Genomic DNA, 16,440 nt, shown 5'->3' with positions numbered 1-16,440 from the left:
ATTAAAAACTAAAAGTTCACTTCGTAGATGTTTTGGCAAAATTTCAAAAATTGTAATTTTTGAATTTGGGATATAGAATGAATAAATATATAAACTAAAGTAACCAAAATGTAGAAATATCTTTCATCTGTTATAATCATTATCGAAAACTTCTATATCATTGAAATTAAAGCCATAATTTAAATGATTAAACTCCGTGTCAAGAAAATGTCCTTTTCATAGCATGTTCATTTCGTAGGGCGCGGTCGCAATTTTCTCTCGGAAGGATATCTACAGTAGGATTAATTCGAATACGCAAGCGAAGCCATTTTGTTTTCATCGAAATTCATATCTGAAATTACTAACCCGATATGGAATATATCTGGTCTTCACGTGACGTCCCTTGACCAATGGAAATGCAAGAAACTTGTAGAAGGCGAGATAATACTTATTAATTAATACGTGTAAATTAGAAACCTATGTTACTTTATATAGTACTGTAGTATCAGATCCTTTTCAAATGAATATATAATACATATTATGTATTTCTGTGTGTTCATTTATAAATCTCGCAAGATACCGTCTTGTCAAATGAATAGATTTTAATCTGGGTGCCAGAACGTCTATACAATGTCAAATGAGTTTTAAAACTTGTACGGAAGGCCCTGAATTAACATTTTACTTCAAATTAAGCAGTTATTTCCGTTTCAGGTTTTCAGCTTCTTTTTTTTCTGAAAATGTGTTTGTACTTACTCGTTAGTATTGACGTGAAATAAATACATGTCGCAAGTCAAGTGCGTATTATTGTTTCAGCCATATATATCATAATAGAAGTTGTTTTTAAATAGCGTGAAGACATGTTTGTTTACTGACTGGTGCTTTCTGTTACCTATGTGCTCACTATTTTTATTCTTAAATGCAATTAATGATTTAAAATATACATATTTTAATTTAAGACAACGGCCTATTTAAGGGACTACGTTAAACAAATTAATAATTGCCTTTATTCTTTATACTAACATAATATCTATTTTATCAATTCCATCCTCGCGTCTTCATTTCTCATGCTCGGCCGTTCAATGAATTCCAAAGTAAAGCGGCGGCATGTTAAAACATTTTTGTGCTATTGATAGGCATGGTAGAACTATAGACCGTTTTCGATGGTATAAACACACGTGATTTTTTTTTCTCGCAAAAAAGTACGTATACGAAACATTTACTTCTACAAGTTAAAGCATAGCAAAAGTTCCTTCTAGGGCACATCTATATAAGTATAAAATGATCATCTTGTAAAATTTTGGTTGCAATGTCTGTTTTATACTGCCAAAAAATGTCAAGTAAGTATTTACGCTAGTTATTTAACATCCAACAACAAATTAAATATGTTACCACTTTCCAGTAGAGTAAATACGGCAATAAGACATTGACCCGGTCAATCCATTACGATTCGATGCGTGAATTTGTTGCGCATAATTAGAGGGTCCCCATGGGGTTTGTTTTCACATATTAACCATGCATTTGAAGGTAACGATAATATTTAATTGTTTACATTTAAATTTGCTGATATATGTCTATCTGGTCGACTGAATGTACATATGTTACGTTCTTCAAGTATGGAGGAAATAAAAGAATCAATCAATCATCCTCGGGTTTAGTAATATGTCATCCACGGAACGCGTTCAGTCAGAGAGTCGCCTCGATTAGGAAAGAATAGTTTAACGTCAGAGGTTATTTCTAGGAATAAGGTCAGTAATTCGGTCGAAAATGTGCTTCCGTGATGTAGTCGAAAGAAGTCCATAATAAATAGATCCTAATTTTCCTAGAAGTCCATAATAAATAGATCCTAATTTTCCCATTTTTTGCGCAAATTCGTGTAGAACGAGTGCTTTAATCACCATTTTTCACTACTAGAATACATTCTGCATGAAATGAGACGGTTTTCATGTTCATACACCCCACATGGCAAGTTTTGCAGATCGAAACCGGAAGTAGATGTTTATTGCGCGGACGAGAGCAAATATGCGCCATTTTTAGGGTAGCAGACCACAACTGACTGGCATTTCACTAGGAACTACATAACCCCCTATTTTCTCTTCATATTTTCGTTAATTTGTGATAGAACTTTCATGAAAAATAGGTGTAGGAAAAAGTGATGTTCTCTAAAGATACGTAAAGACGACCTGAAGTTGTCGTTTTTTATATGAAACAAAGAAGGATTTGAATTACTGACCTTTAACCTATAAGGTCACAGAGTTTAATTGGCCAGCTTGTAATGACAACAGCTTTCGATATCAGTAGCTCAGTCAAGTGTGACTTACCGAATTAAAGTGTTCCTTCTCAAGAAGAAGGAACAATTACAAACGGGGGCATCTATATTGAAAACTCCACCAAAAACACGTTGAATGCAAAATAAATAAATAAATAAAATAACAACAGTATTTTCATTAAAACTGATTTGTAGCAATTCAAACTTTGTATCGATATTCAGTCGAAAATTTCGTAGTTGGAAGAACTTTACCGTACTGTGTATAACTAGCTTAGTAAATACATCTATCCATTTCATTACACAAATATAGGTTACTCTGGCAAAAATGACGGTATCAATTGCCACAACTTGTAACTAATGCAACATATACACAGAATATCACTGCGGTCATGTACATATGTCGTGATATTTTTGATGGCGGAATAAGACTGGGCATTATTTCATCACGGACGAGAACCTGAGTGGATCTACAGACATTCCGAAAGCCAGCTGGATGGCTTTCTGATATGAAAGAATGCTACACATTAAGGGATGTCTGGAACCACCAGCGTTTAGGGGCAAGTTATTCAAAGTAAGGTACTTGAGTATCATCTCAAACGGTAGGAAGGACTTATACCTTTTGTGTAAGAACCGGGTATTATAATTCACTGGTAATAGGGTAAAAACCCTTTCATACAAAATATTGTTTACTTCCGAACATAACACATGGACTGTTGTGTATGGTGGCTGATTTCTGCCATTTCGTGTGTTCGTGTCGGCGAGGCGAAATGTCGAAGCAACGAAAACACGAAAGGTCGAAATAATGCTTATTTGTCGTGTGTTCACCTTTCGACTTTCGAGGCGAATACACGAAGTAACGAACCATTGAAGGCGAAATAACGAAATTTCAGAGGCGAACACACGAACTTTTGTATTAATCACTTTTCGTATTGGCGGGTATAAAACTTCGTTTTTTCGCCTTCAATGTTTCGTTACTTCGTGTATTCGCCTCGGAAAGCGGAAGGCCAACACACGAAAATTGAGCTGTTTTCGACCCTTCGTTGCTTCGACCCGCCGACACGAACACACGACAAATGTTTCGTGTAAGGTCTGCCCTAATAGCCTACACTATAATAATGGCGCAAAATGGGGATAAATTTTATACTAGAACTGAAATACTTGACGAGTAACATGTTTTATTGCATATGAAACATTTTCTATCATAAATTGAGAAAAAAATTGTATAAATGGTAAAACACATTATCTAGATAGCGTTCAAAGTTCAGGTCGGCGTAATGATATGCCCCGTAAGACTGACAGAAGCTTAATGTTTGTACAAATTTAATACTAGATATAAAATATCTACACAATGACATCTTTTATGGAATATAAATCATTATCTTTCGTTTTAGGACAAATATTATTTTATAAATGGTAAAATTTACACATTATTTAGATAGCATATTCATTCAGCAGCATATGTGAAATTGTTATGCGCATGCCTACCGGAAGGCGAATACACGAAAGGACGAAATTGCACATTTGTCGTGTGTTCGTGTCGGTTGGTCGAAGTAACGAAAGGTCGAAAACTGCTTATTTCTCGTGTGTTCGCCTTTCGACTTTCGGGGCGAAGACACGACAAAAGAAGGGCGACAACACGAAGTTTTGATACCCGCCGACACGAAAAGTGATTAATACAAAAGTTCATGTGTTCGCCTCTGAAATTTCGTTATTTCGCATTCAATGTTTCGTTACTTCGTGTATTCGCCTCGAATGTCGAAAGGCGAACACACGACAATTAAGCAGTTTTCAACCTTTCGTGTTTTCGTGTCTTCGACATTTCGCCTCGCCGACACGAACACACGAAATGGCAGAAATCAGCCGCCATAGTTGTGGGTAACTATGGAGCCCTTGAGCTACCAATGTATCATGATATGGACTAATTTACTATCCAACACCTTGCTTATATTCAGCAAATTTCAAGCTGATTTTATGACTTAAGGTTTCGATGGAGGCCTTGAGAAACAAAAATCAAACAACACTAAATCATAGAAAGAAAGAGTTGTTTGACATGAAAATTGAACAGCATGTAAAACATGTATATTACTTTACGAAACAAGTGTCAGTATACTGATATAAACATTGAATTTCGGAAAAGGGCTGCCTAAAGGGGCTCCACTTCCGGGCAGTTAAACGCCTTTAAAAACTCACCATTTTCAAAGAACAGTTACACATGTTCGTTTTGATGCATTTGCAATAGCGTGCGAGTGGTGAAATTTCGCATAACAAGGTGGAACACAGTTTTCAGCAATTGTTTATCTTTATTTCTTTACAAATGGCATTCATTTTCAAAGGGAGACAACTGTTCCCGATTATTTTAAGTACAAATGGCATTCATTTTCAAAGGGAAACAACTTTTTCCGATTATTTTAAGTAATCTCTGAGAAAAAGTTTAGGCAGCCCTTTTCCGGAATTCAATGTTTATATCAGTATACTGACACTTGTTTCGTAAAGTAATATACATGTTTTACACGCTGTTCAATTTTCATGTCAAACAACTCTTTCTTTCTATGATTTGGTGTTGTTTGATTTTTGTTTCTCAAGGCCTCCATCGAAACCTTAATTTGTACTTTTATTTCGCGTTTCAAAATGTAAGTTCATATATTTAATCTTTATAAAGATAGATACGTTGCCGGTTTATCAGTTAACACGAATGTTGCCATTTATTCGTGGTTTGTGTACATGTATGCCGGATCCGGCTTTTATTCTATGGTTTATGAACAATGACGTTACGCAATCACTTCCGGTTTTATGACGTTTAAATTTGCAAATCATTTGAAAATTTCATATGCCCCACGTTTACATTGTCTATGTCATTATGCTAGATATTCCCAATGTGTGGCTTAAAAAGCACAAGATTATTCGTCCTGTTATTCAAAGCGGAACACTGCCAATATGAACATATTTTGCATGTAGATGCTGTAGTTGAAGAGAAAAAAGGTAAAATTTAATGTTTAGATATTAGTAAATTATTGCTATATTGCTTATGAAGGCTTTGAAACTTAGTTGCTAGCGATTCATATATATTGGAAAAATATTAAATTAAGCTGTTTTTACTTTTTTCATTAAAAATTAAAAAGCGCTTGTAACAAGGTGCTGGAGGCAAACTGCCTTAAACATAAACCTTTTCTGTAATATAACTATATAATATATATTACATAAATATTCTGTCAAAAGTACGCCTGGTATTTCAATAGTAAATACGAACAGGTAGAAATGAATTCCGTATTGTACCTTTTGTATTGTATGTTTCCGGACAACTTTCATTCATTATGCATAACCTGACACAGTTCTATAATTCTACAGTTCTATATAAATAGCGCACACGAAAACTACATTCAGTTCTATTTTAACATCGATAAACATTGAAGATTGCGTTTGATAATAATAAAAATAATAATAACAAGAGCCATGTTAGACATGGCTAATCCCCCCGCCGGGCATATTATAATTGAAGGCTAAAGTTCCTGGCAAGTTAGTGTCTGAAAGTATTAATGTTTTTTATACTAACAACTAAAGGAAGTTAATCTTTAAAAAAAAAAAAAAAAATTGCAAGTCCACACAAAAATCTTTATCAGGTAGAGATTGGTCAAAATACACCTCAAAATTGGATTTAGCATGCTTGTTGTACTACAGAAAAGTGGTCTCGATTTTTCCCTACGACTAGTAATGAAAAAGTTACAATAAAAGCTATTTAAAGTAACAACAAAGGGAAGTAATTCTAAAGAAGGGAACTGCGCATGACACTTCGTCTCATGATGGTGTATAATTGTGCCAAGTTACATCAAAATCCCTCCATGCATGAAGAAGAAATGCTTCGGACAAAGTCATTCTTGTATCTGACCTTTGACCTTGACCTTAGGCCTAGTGACCTGGAACTTGCGCATGACACTCCGTCTCGTGGTGGTGAACCAAGTTATATCAAAATCCCTCTATGCATGAAGAAGAAATGCTCCGGACAAGGTTTTTATTCTTGTATCCTTTGACCTCTAAGTGTGACCTTGACCTTAGACCTAGGGACCTGGTTCTTGCGCACACATTCCGCCTCATGGTGGTAAACATTTGTGCCAAGATATATCAAAATCCCTCCATGCATGAAGAAGATATGCTCCGGACAATTTTTTTTAAGAAAATATGATAAAGGGGAATAACTCAAAAAATAGGCAAGGTAGAGTTATTGTTCTTGCACACTGCACTTCCTCCCAATGTGTTCTATCAGTGTATGAAGTTTGAAGAAAATCCCTCGAATACTTTTGGGGTTATGCTCCGGACAAAATGTTTTAAGAAAATATGATAAAGGGGAATTACTCAAAAAATAGGCAAGGTAGAGTTATTGTTCTTGCATACTGCACTTCTTCCCAATGTGTTCTATCAGTGTATGAAGTTTGAAGAAAATCCCTCCAGTACTTTTGGAGTTATGCTCTGGACAAAATTTTTTATGAAAATATGATAAAGGGGAATAACTCAAAAAATAGGCAAGGTAGAGTTATTGTTCTTGCACACTGCACTTCCTCCCAATGTGTTCTATCAGTGTATGAAGTTTGAAGAAAATCCCTCCAATACTTTTGGGGTTATGCTCCGGACAAAATGTTTTAAGAAAATATGATAAAGGGGAATAACTCAAAAAATAGGCAAGGTAGAGTTATTGTTCTTGCATACTGCACTTCCCCCCAATGTGTTCTATCAGTGTATGATGTTTGAAGAAAATCCCTCCAGTACTTTTGGAGTTATGCTCTGGACAAAATTTTTTATGAAAATATGATAAAGGGGAATAACTCAAAAAATAGGCAAGGTAGAGTTATTGTTCTTGCACACTGCACTTCCTGCCAATGTGTTCTATCAGTGTATGAAGTTTGAAGTAAATCCCTCCAGTACTTTTGGAGTTATGCTCCGGACAAAGATCGTTGCGGACGCACGCACGCACGCACGCACGCACGCACGCACGCACGCACGGACGGAGAGCATTTCTAATATCCCCTTCGCCTTTGGCGGGGGGATAAATAAAAAAACACACACACACACACAAATAGGAGGAGTTATATAATAAAGATCATTACAACAGTAGCTTGATCTGGGATTTTGTATTCGGCTATCGTGGATTTTGACAGGTCGGATGACACTCCAACCTGACAAAATTCAATCGAGCCAAATACAAAATCCTAGATCAAGCTACTGTTATAAATGTAACGATATTATTCCCTGGCCAAGGTAGAAAATATTTTATTGCCGAGGCGGCCCATGTTCGATTCCTGACTCGTGTGCTAGTGTTCATAAACCTCCCAAACTTCAGTTTTTAAAGACGATCATTGTTAGCGAGACTCCAATAACATTAAAAATGCACTAAAGGCATTGTCGGTATTTGTAAACATTTTACTACCGGTCGAGGTCTTCAAATGCCTAATAAAGTTTCTTGTTACATTTGATTTATGGAATGTTTCATAGTTTTTTCTCCTGTTATGATATCTCAAAACAAGTATTTTTTACAAGTATCAGTGTTTTTCTAGTTATTTATGTCCCTAAAATACCATGCAATATTAAATAAAGTCGAAATCTAACTTCTAATATGTTGAGAAACTAATAAAAATGGCACTTGCACTCACCTTTCTTCAATAATGAATAAAAACTATATACACAAACTAACGTTTTGATTATAACAGATGGCAAAATAACAGTTTCTTTTTTTCAGCACATAATTACAAACACTCAATATATTATAATTGTTATTCCACGTAATGTATTTTAAATTCTATGAAAAATTAATTTATGTTTTATGAAAAATGTTCCGTAATACGAGGGGTGATCCAGGATTAACCGGACTAGGTCTGCAACATTCTTTTAAGAAATACGATATTCGTAGAATTTATATACTTAATTGCTCAGTCTTACTGCGCAGTTCCTGAAAAATTCATGACAATGGTACATTAAACTTTGAAAACATTTACGTAAACACAAAGCTAAATTTAGTATCGGGTAAGCGGGGCACATTGCATAACAGGAAATGACGTCGGCAACGTTCAAACAATTGAATTCTTACTCTAATAATATATGCTTTCCTCTGTTAAAGCACTCTTACGCTAGAATGACGTCACGTTAACGTGCGGTGACGTCAATGTTTTTGTTGCAACCAAGAAAGAGCGCTACTATATTTTATCTACTGTTTTAGATTGAGGGCATATTAGAATCGAAATAATTTAAACCAAAACTGAATTTCAACACTATTTATACACTCTGGTGGTAATACGTCGTACAAATAATTTCACGAGGGCTGCGCCCTCGTGAAATTATTACGCCCGACGTATTATAACCGCCCATCGTGCATAAATAAGTGTTAAAACACTCTTTTGCTATAAATTATTTCTTAATTATTCCATATTTTTTCATGGAATAAAAAGGTCAAATAGGGAAGGACTTCTATAGCTAATCTTTTTTCATATTATTTTTCCCCTGATTCTGTGACGTAAATTTTGAGCATGCGCATAAGCGCCGGAAAGATTGCCAGGGAAGTTCAGCGAAGATGGTTTATAATTCAAATTATTAGTTATAGGAGTTCTACCCTAGTTATATGAGTTTTTAGAAATTTGATCATTTTTAGCTTTATGGAGTTACAACATTCTGATCCAAAAACATCTGCATGTGGTTATCTTTTCCCTGTGTAATAGTTTTATTTTTTATCTTATTTTAACTATTTATTTATTATAGTGTAGGCATTGTTATTTGTCACATTTATTTCATATGATAGGGGGTATTGGCCTTTTATTCCAACTGAAATTCCGGATACTGCTTTGTAAATGTATGTAAAGTTAATTTATGCTAATTTCTAAACGTCTTTATGGTGTTAATTTAAGCGTATGTATATATATTAAGCAAAATTAAAAATTTTCTTCGCTGAGCTTCCATGGCAATCTTTTTGGTGCTTATGCACATGCGCAAAAACTACGTCACAGAACCATATATCTAACATATGTAAATACCCTTTAATAACTTTCGTCAAAAGAAATGCAGTGAGCCCGCTTTCAAGAACGGTTTCTTTAGTATCCTACTTGGAAGCATAATAAGGTTGGAAAAAAAGTTTAAAATATAACATTGATTAAGCAAACTATGAAGTTACTCGTGATTTTTTAGACAGATATGGGCATAATCCGGTTAATTCTGGATCACCCCTCGCACTTGTAACAGAATGAAATAAAACAAAATATAACAGGATGAAACACTTGCTTGAAACACAATGCTCTATTGTTCATGATAAGATGAAATATGTTTTAAGTGAATATCAATGACCCTGACACTTAAACACTGTTTTCGTATTAAGTGTTTGGAAAAAAAGGTATAACTGGATGAAACATTAATGAATATTTATACACTGTGACTATTAGATCATATTAACTGAAATACAATAACCTTGAAACTTTTTTTTTTTAATTTTCCTAAAAAATATGACTCATGAAGATGTCCTGTGACAACCGGACTAACAATGTTTAACAGAAAACGGTGTGTGTGTGTGGGGGGCGGGGGTTAACAATGTTTAACAGAAAACGGTGTGTGTAGGGGGGGGGGACGTTACACAGGACGGGACACTCTGAAGCACATTATTAATAATAAAAGTGTTCTAGACATTAATTAGGAGTTATTTTCGGTAAATTAAGGTACTACGTTTGTGTAGTAGACGCTCTGGAAACATTGAATATTGCAAACAGAGCTAGAGCCACACATCGTTAAGTAGGCCAAAGATACTGCCAACAGGTTGCTCCAAATACCAATCCACAAAATGTATTTCAATTATATAGAAGATTTAACAAGAGCACCGCCTTGCGGGTGCTGACGCTCATCTGATTTTTTTTTGTATAATAGAAATATTGTCCTACCCATGATTTACTAAGTCTAAAAAGGGCCATCATTTTTGCAAAAAGCAGGATAGAGTTATGTTTCTTGATGTACAGTGTCCACTTATGATGGTGAAAAACTGTTGCAAGTTTTAAAGCAATAGCTTTGATAGTTTATGAGAAAAGTTGACTTAAACATAATACTCAACCAAGAAAATGATTTTCTAAGTCCAAAAGGGGCAATAATTATTGCAAAAAGCAGGATGGAGTTATGTTGCTTGCTGTACAGGGTCAGCTTATGATGGTGAACAAGTGTTGCAAGTTTCAAAGCAATAGCTTTGATAGTTTAAGAGAAAAAGTTGACCTAAACATAAAACTTAACCAAGAAATCTGATATTTTCTAAGTCCAAAAGGGGCCATAAATCTTGCAAAAAGCAGGATGGAGTTAAGTTTCTTGCTGTACAGGGTCAGCTTATGATGGTGAACAAGTGTTGCAAGTTTTAAAGCAATAGCTTTGATAGTTTAGGATAAAAGCTGACCTTAACATAAAACTTAACCAAGAAAACTGATTTTCTAAGTCCAAAAGGGGCAATAATTCTTGCAAAAAGCAAGATGGAGTTATGTTTCTTGATGTACAGGGTCTGCTTATGATGGTGAACAAGTATTCCAAGTTTCAAAGCAATAGCTTTGATAGTTTAGGAGAAAAGTTGACCTAAACATAAAACTTAACCAAGAAATCTGATATTTTCTAAGTACAAAAGGGGCCATAAATCTTGCAAAAAGCAAGATGGAGTTATGTTTCTTGCTATACAGGGTCAGCTTATGATGGTGAACAAGTATTCCAAGTTTCAAAGCAATAGCTTTGATAGTTTAGGAGAAAAGCTGACCTAAACATAAAACTTAACCAGGCAACGCCGACGCAGACGCCGACGCCGACGCCGACGCCGACAACCGCTCAAGTGATGACAATAACTCATCATTTTTTTTCAAAAAATCAGATGAGCTAAAAATGGTGATAGCGTAAAAAGGAGATGAAGGTGGGGAGGAGGCCGGGTACAAAAATCGGGGGAAGTGTGCATAATGTCGGGCATTAAAGGGAAGAAACTGTATAGTGTTGCCTCACTGGAATATCACGCCATACACATGTTAGATGATACCCCACTCCATTACACTGACACCGCGCCGACCAATATTAGAACTATCCACTAAATGCTGAGCGCCTAGCGAGGAAACTACATGTATCATTTTTTACATCTTTGGTATGATGCGGTCAGGGCTCGTACATACAGTATGCATATACAATCTTGTGCACGCCTAACCTCCTGAACACTTGCACACAATTTAATGAAACTTCTACCAACCATTGTTATGCATGGTGCATGTTACGTTCTTTCAGAAAATAAATTCTGCAGAGTTACTGGACTTCGTTTTTGTTGTTACTTTTCTATATACGGACAGTCCACATGATTATGCAATATTGTGTGCGTCAAATTGCAATGTACTGCGTCAGTGCGTGCGGGGGGTACATACATCACCTTCACCTTAGCTCTAGTTGAAATGTTTTGATCAGTCAAGCCAGATTGAACCATGTATGACAACTCTTATTGAAACCAATCAGTACGCTTAGCTCAATAGGGAGAGCGCGGATCTACGGATCATGGGTTACGAGTTCGATCCCCGGGCGGGCCGTATGTTTTCTGTGATGAATTTATAAAAGAAATTGTCTGAAATCATTCGTCCTCAATCTCTGATGTGGAGAAGTTGGGAACAGGCTTGTACTGATACAGAATCCAGGAACACTGGTTAGGTTATATGCCCGCTCTTGCATAACTGAAATACTGTTGAAAAAAAAGGCGTTAAACACAAAACAAAAAACTTATGGAAACCATCACGTCTGTCAAACCATTAAGTTCACTCTTTTGAAACCGTTATGGCAATCAAGCCAGACGGAAAGCCTTTTTGACACCAGTAATAATCAAGCCTTACTGAAACATGTATGACAATCAAGTCTTATTATAAAGCCAGATTAAAACCACAATGGAATCAAGCATTACAGGAAACAGTGTAGCAATTAATCCGTGTTGAAACTACTATCATGACTGACAAGCTGAATCGACAGCATGTAATTCTGAAGCTTAAAGCTATGAAAACCTCCCTGTAAGTTTAGGTACTATTTTGTAATAATGTACAGCTTTACTCCCGTGCAAGGTAAGAGTACAGTACTGTACTTTAAATCTCAAATAGCAGTGGCATTGGCCTATGACCTATACAAACAGAAGTCATAACGACTCTGCATTTGATCCTAAAAACAATGCCATCAATCAACAAAATACAGTTACCATAGGAAGTTGAAAGCTGTGGAAATAGAGTCGATACATTTTCCAAATAAACCATCTAAGGCCACATGTGCAAGGCCACTGTTAACTAAGCCCCCCGGCCTGCTGAACAATGCCATCAATCGACAAAATACAGTTACCATAGGAAGTTGAAAGCTGTAGATATAGAGTCGATACATTTTCCAAATAAACCATCTAAGGCCACTGTTAACTTAGCCCCCGACCTGCTTAACCCAAGCAATACGGATAATCTACTAACCTCATGCAGTAATCATATAACCCTGACCTCTACGCTCAGACCCCAAAAATAATAGGTGTTTTCTAGTAACCGAAGTCGTTTTTATAAAGTTTGAGACTGCAGGTCCCGGCATTCTCCAGGTTAACCGTTGTCGGCCACAGTGCCACTCTGACAAAACTTTGACCTTTAGAACACAGAGCAATATAGGTCTATACTGATTGCAGGCAGTTATTTTATGAAGTTTGGCGGCAATAGGCCCAAGCTAGTGAAAGGTTATCAATATCTAGGTAAATTTCACCTAGAACTTTCAACTACTGGTTCTTTTTTCATTTTCTGAAAGGAAGTTTATAATTTTCAGTTTCGAGTATGTAATTGTATTGGCCTTTAACAAAAGTTTGAAGGATTTATATCTGAAAATTCTAAAGATAAACCGATTTCAGCTCAAAAGCCATAGTGAAAACCGGCCCTTTGACTTTTTGTCCATTGGAGCAATACAGGTCATACAGGTCATCTACTGAATTATTTTCATGCTCCTCTTTATAGACATTTAAAGTTAGGCGCTTGATTACGATTACAAAGAATCTGACCCTTATTGTTTTGGGGATGAACAGGTCAAAGGTCAATATAAAAGGGCAAATACCCCAAAAACGATTTTCAACGAAGTAATTTGAGAACCAACTTGACCCAGAACCTTCAATCATAACAGTGTGATTGGGTATTTTGAAGGAGATGTTCTCTATTATCTAGTGGGTCATTAAATCATGGCACGAGGACCTGAACATTGAAAACAGCTTTTGCAGAAGCACTTGACCCAGACCCTATATACTTGGTTGCATTATTGCGCTTCTGAAGAAGACAATCATTTTCGGTTTTGAGATGTTAAGGAAAAAGGCTCTGAATATGAAATTTATTTCTGCATGGTAACTTGAGAACCACTTCACCAAGAATCTCCAAACTTGCAAACATGACTTCGCTTATGAATTACTGTTGGTTTTATGATCATTACGTTATTGGTCAAGATCAAAGAGTCTGAAGTTTGTAAACGTTTTCATCAATAATTTGAGAACAACGCGACCCAGAGGCTTCACAATTGAAAGCATGATTGGACTTAATGAAATAAGATTTTCCCTTTTTTTGGGTAAATAAGTCAAAACTCAAGGTCACGGGGACCTTTACCTTCACAACGATTTCCGCTAAATACCTGAACAAACACCTTACCCGAAACGTTCAAACTTGATAGGAAGACTGGGTAAATGAAGTAAATGATCCTTCTTGTTTTCGGTGTAAATAGGTCAAAGGTCAAGGTCACAGGATTCTGAACATTTAGAACAATATCTGCATGGTATCTTGAGAACTTCTTAACCCAGGACATTCAAATTTGATAGGACTTATGGGATTACGATTTAAATGATCATTTTTGGAGGGGGACGGGTGTTGGGGAGGAATCAGTATGTCGAAGGTGTAGGTCAAAGGGACATGAGCCTTGAAACTGGTTTCCATCTAATAACGTGAGATCCATTCGACCTAGAAATTGGTAGCTTGAATTAGGAATAAAAAATTATATGACTCTTAATATTTCAAAAGTCAATTTTGTTTGTTTGTTTGTTTTGGGTTTAACGCCGTTTTCCAACAGTATTTCAGTCATGTAACGGCGGGCAGTTAACCTAAACAGTATTCCTGGATTCTGTACCAGTACAGACCTGTTCTCCGCAAGTAACTGCCAACTTCCCCACATGAATCAGAGGTTCAGACACAATGTCGTTTATCAAATAGTCGAGGAGAACATATGCCCTGCCCGAGGATCGAACTCACGACCCCGAGATCCGAAGACCAACGCTCTAACCTACTGAGTTAAGCTGGCGGGATTCAAAGGTCAATGTAAAAGGGGCCTTAACGCTGAAAATTGCTTCAACTCAGTATCTAAAAGTTTATATTGCTTATATCTTGAAAAATATTTCACCTAGAGTCATGAAACCATGTACAGTACAGTGACAGGAGTGGGGGCACCTGTGTCATATGAATAAGCATGGAACAAAATAAACTGCTGGCTTTTTTGCACTTGTAAATTTTCACAAGTATAATGAATTTCAATTGGGAAAATCTAAACATTACTCGCAGTTTTAGTAAACAATTTCAGGCTCTAGTTTGTACATTGAACGATGAGACGCTTTGCAAAGAACATGAAGCTAGTCTGCATGTTTCGAGTCAAGGTCACATATTGAGGTCAAATCTGTCAATCACATTTAGTATCCGGAGCATAAATTATAAACCATTCAAGGTATAGACTTCAAACTTGGAATGTGTGTAAGTGGTGATGTGACGATATGCGGACTGCATGAACCAAGCTGATAAGTCAAATCTGTCCTCATAATATTTTGTGTCAAAGGCATAACTTAAAAATGTCAAAGGTATTGACTTGAAACTTGGAATATAGGCAGGTGGTGATGAGACAATGTGCAGCAGACTGCAACAATCTACATTACAACCATGTGCCAATGTCGCCCCCATCCCACTCCTTTCAAATCTTTCCCTTTAGTATCTTCTCACTCACACACACCCTGCTTTCCTGCCTTCACCCCAACCTCCCATCAATTTTCTTCTTTATATTTTACTTCTGTCCTCCACTGATATAACCATTCAGGCATATATTGCCCCACATGGCGGAACTCTTGTTGACACCAGTAGGTCAACCAAGTCAGATTGATCCATGTATTGCAATCATTTCTTATTGAAATCTGTATGTTAAGCAAAACAGACTTGCAGTATTAGATTCCAACTAGAGTACCTCCTTTTGAATAGTTTTCAATTCCTACCATAAACCTACTAAATTTCAATGAACTTTTTTCAGAGGGCATAGGTTCAAGCCCCACTGGGGCCAATTTATTTGCCTTATTTTTTTTCTAGTACTTTTTTTACGTTTTTTCCAAGACGTATTATTGATTTATTGTACAACAGTGGAAATTTTTCATTTGATAAGCAATTTCTTGCTGTTCGAAGTGAATTTACCTCTGAAACAGAAGGGAGCAGCGTTATTCATCTTTAAAAATACTGAGATACTATTTCTTCTTTACTCTTTAAGTTACATTTTGTGGAAGACCCATATTCAAACTAGACCTAGATTACATCAAGACAAACATTCTGACCAATTCTCACGAGAACTTAAAACTGCAGACTCTAGTGTGTTAACAATATTTTCCTTTAATCTGGCCTAAAACCTTGTTTTTGACCCCACATGACCCAGTGTCGACCTTGACCTAGAGATCATCAAGTCAAACATTCTGACCAAGTTTCATAAAGATTGGATCACAACTGTAGCCTCTATAGTGTTAACAAGGCAAATGTGGCCCGCCAGCTTAGCTCAGTAGGTAAGAGCGTTGGCCTACGGATCGCGGGGTCGTGCGTTTGATCCTCGGGCATGGCGTATGTTCTCCTTACTATTTGATAAACGACATTGTGTCTGAAATCATTAGTCCTCCACCTCTGATTCATGTGGGGAAGTTGGCAGTTACTTGCGGAGAACAGGTTTGTACTGGTACAGAATCCAAGAACACTGGTTAGGTTAACTGCCCGCCGTTACATGACTGAAATACTGTTGAAAACGGCATTAAACCCACAACAAACAAACAAAACAAGGCAAATGTTGACGGACTATGCCGGACTGACCGTTCGTAATTGCTCGCCTTGAGTACTTTGTGCTCAGGTGAGCTAAAACAGAAATATCTGAAGTGAAATTCTTATATGAAGCAGGTAAAATCTATGCTC

General features: G+C 36.4%; 1 protein-coding gene across 2 annotated transcripts in view; it reads right to left on the bottom strand.

Annotated features, from left to right (window-relative positions):
* Positions 1 to 9,697, bottom strand: part of LOC123530370 (histamine H1 receptor-like) — a 57,225-nt gene extending 47,528 nt beyond the window's left edge. Inside the window, exon 1 of one of the 2 annotated variants that reach the window (XM_045308228.2) lies at positions 7,885 to 9,697. The gene's annotated coding sequence lies outside the window, so the exon portion shown is untranslated. The remainder of the gene's footprint in view (positions 1 to 7,884) is intronic. The other variant, XM_045308229.2, reaches the window with a different exon arrangement.
* Between the last annotated feature and the right edge of the window lie 6,743 nt (positions 9,698 to 16,440).

Source organism: Mercenaria mercenaria, chromosome 13 (genome assembly GCF_021730395.1).
Source record: "Mercenaria mercenaria strain notata chromosome 13, MADL_Memer_1, whole genome shotgun sequence".
NCBI classification, from domain to species: Eukaryota; Metazoa; Mollusca; class Bivalvia; order Venerida; family Veneridae; genus Mercenaria; species Mercenaria mercenaria.
This window is presented reverse-complemented; position numbering and strand designations above follow the sequence as displayed.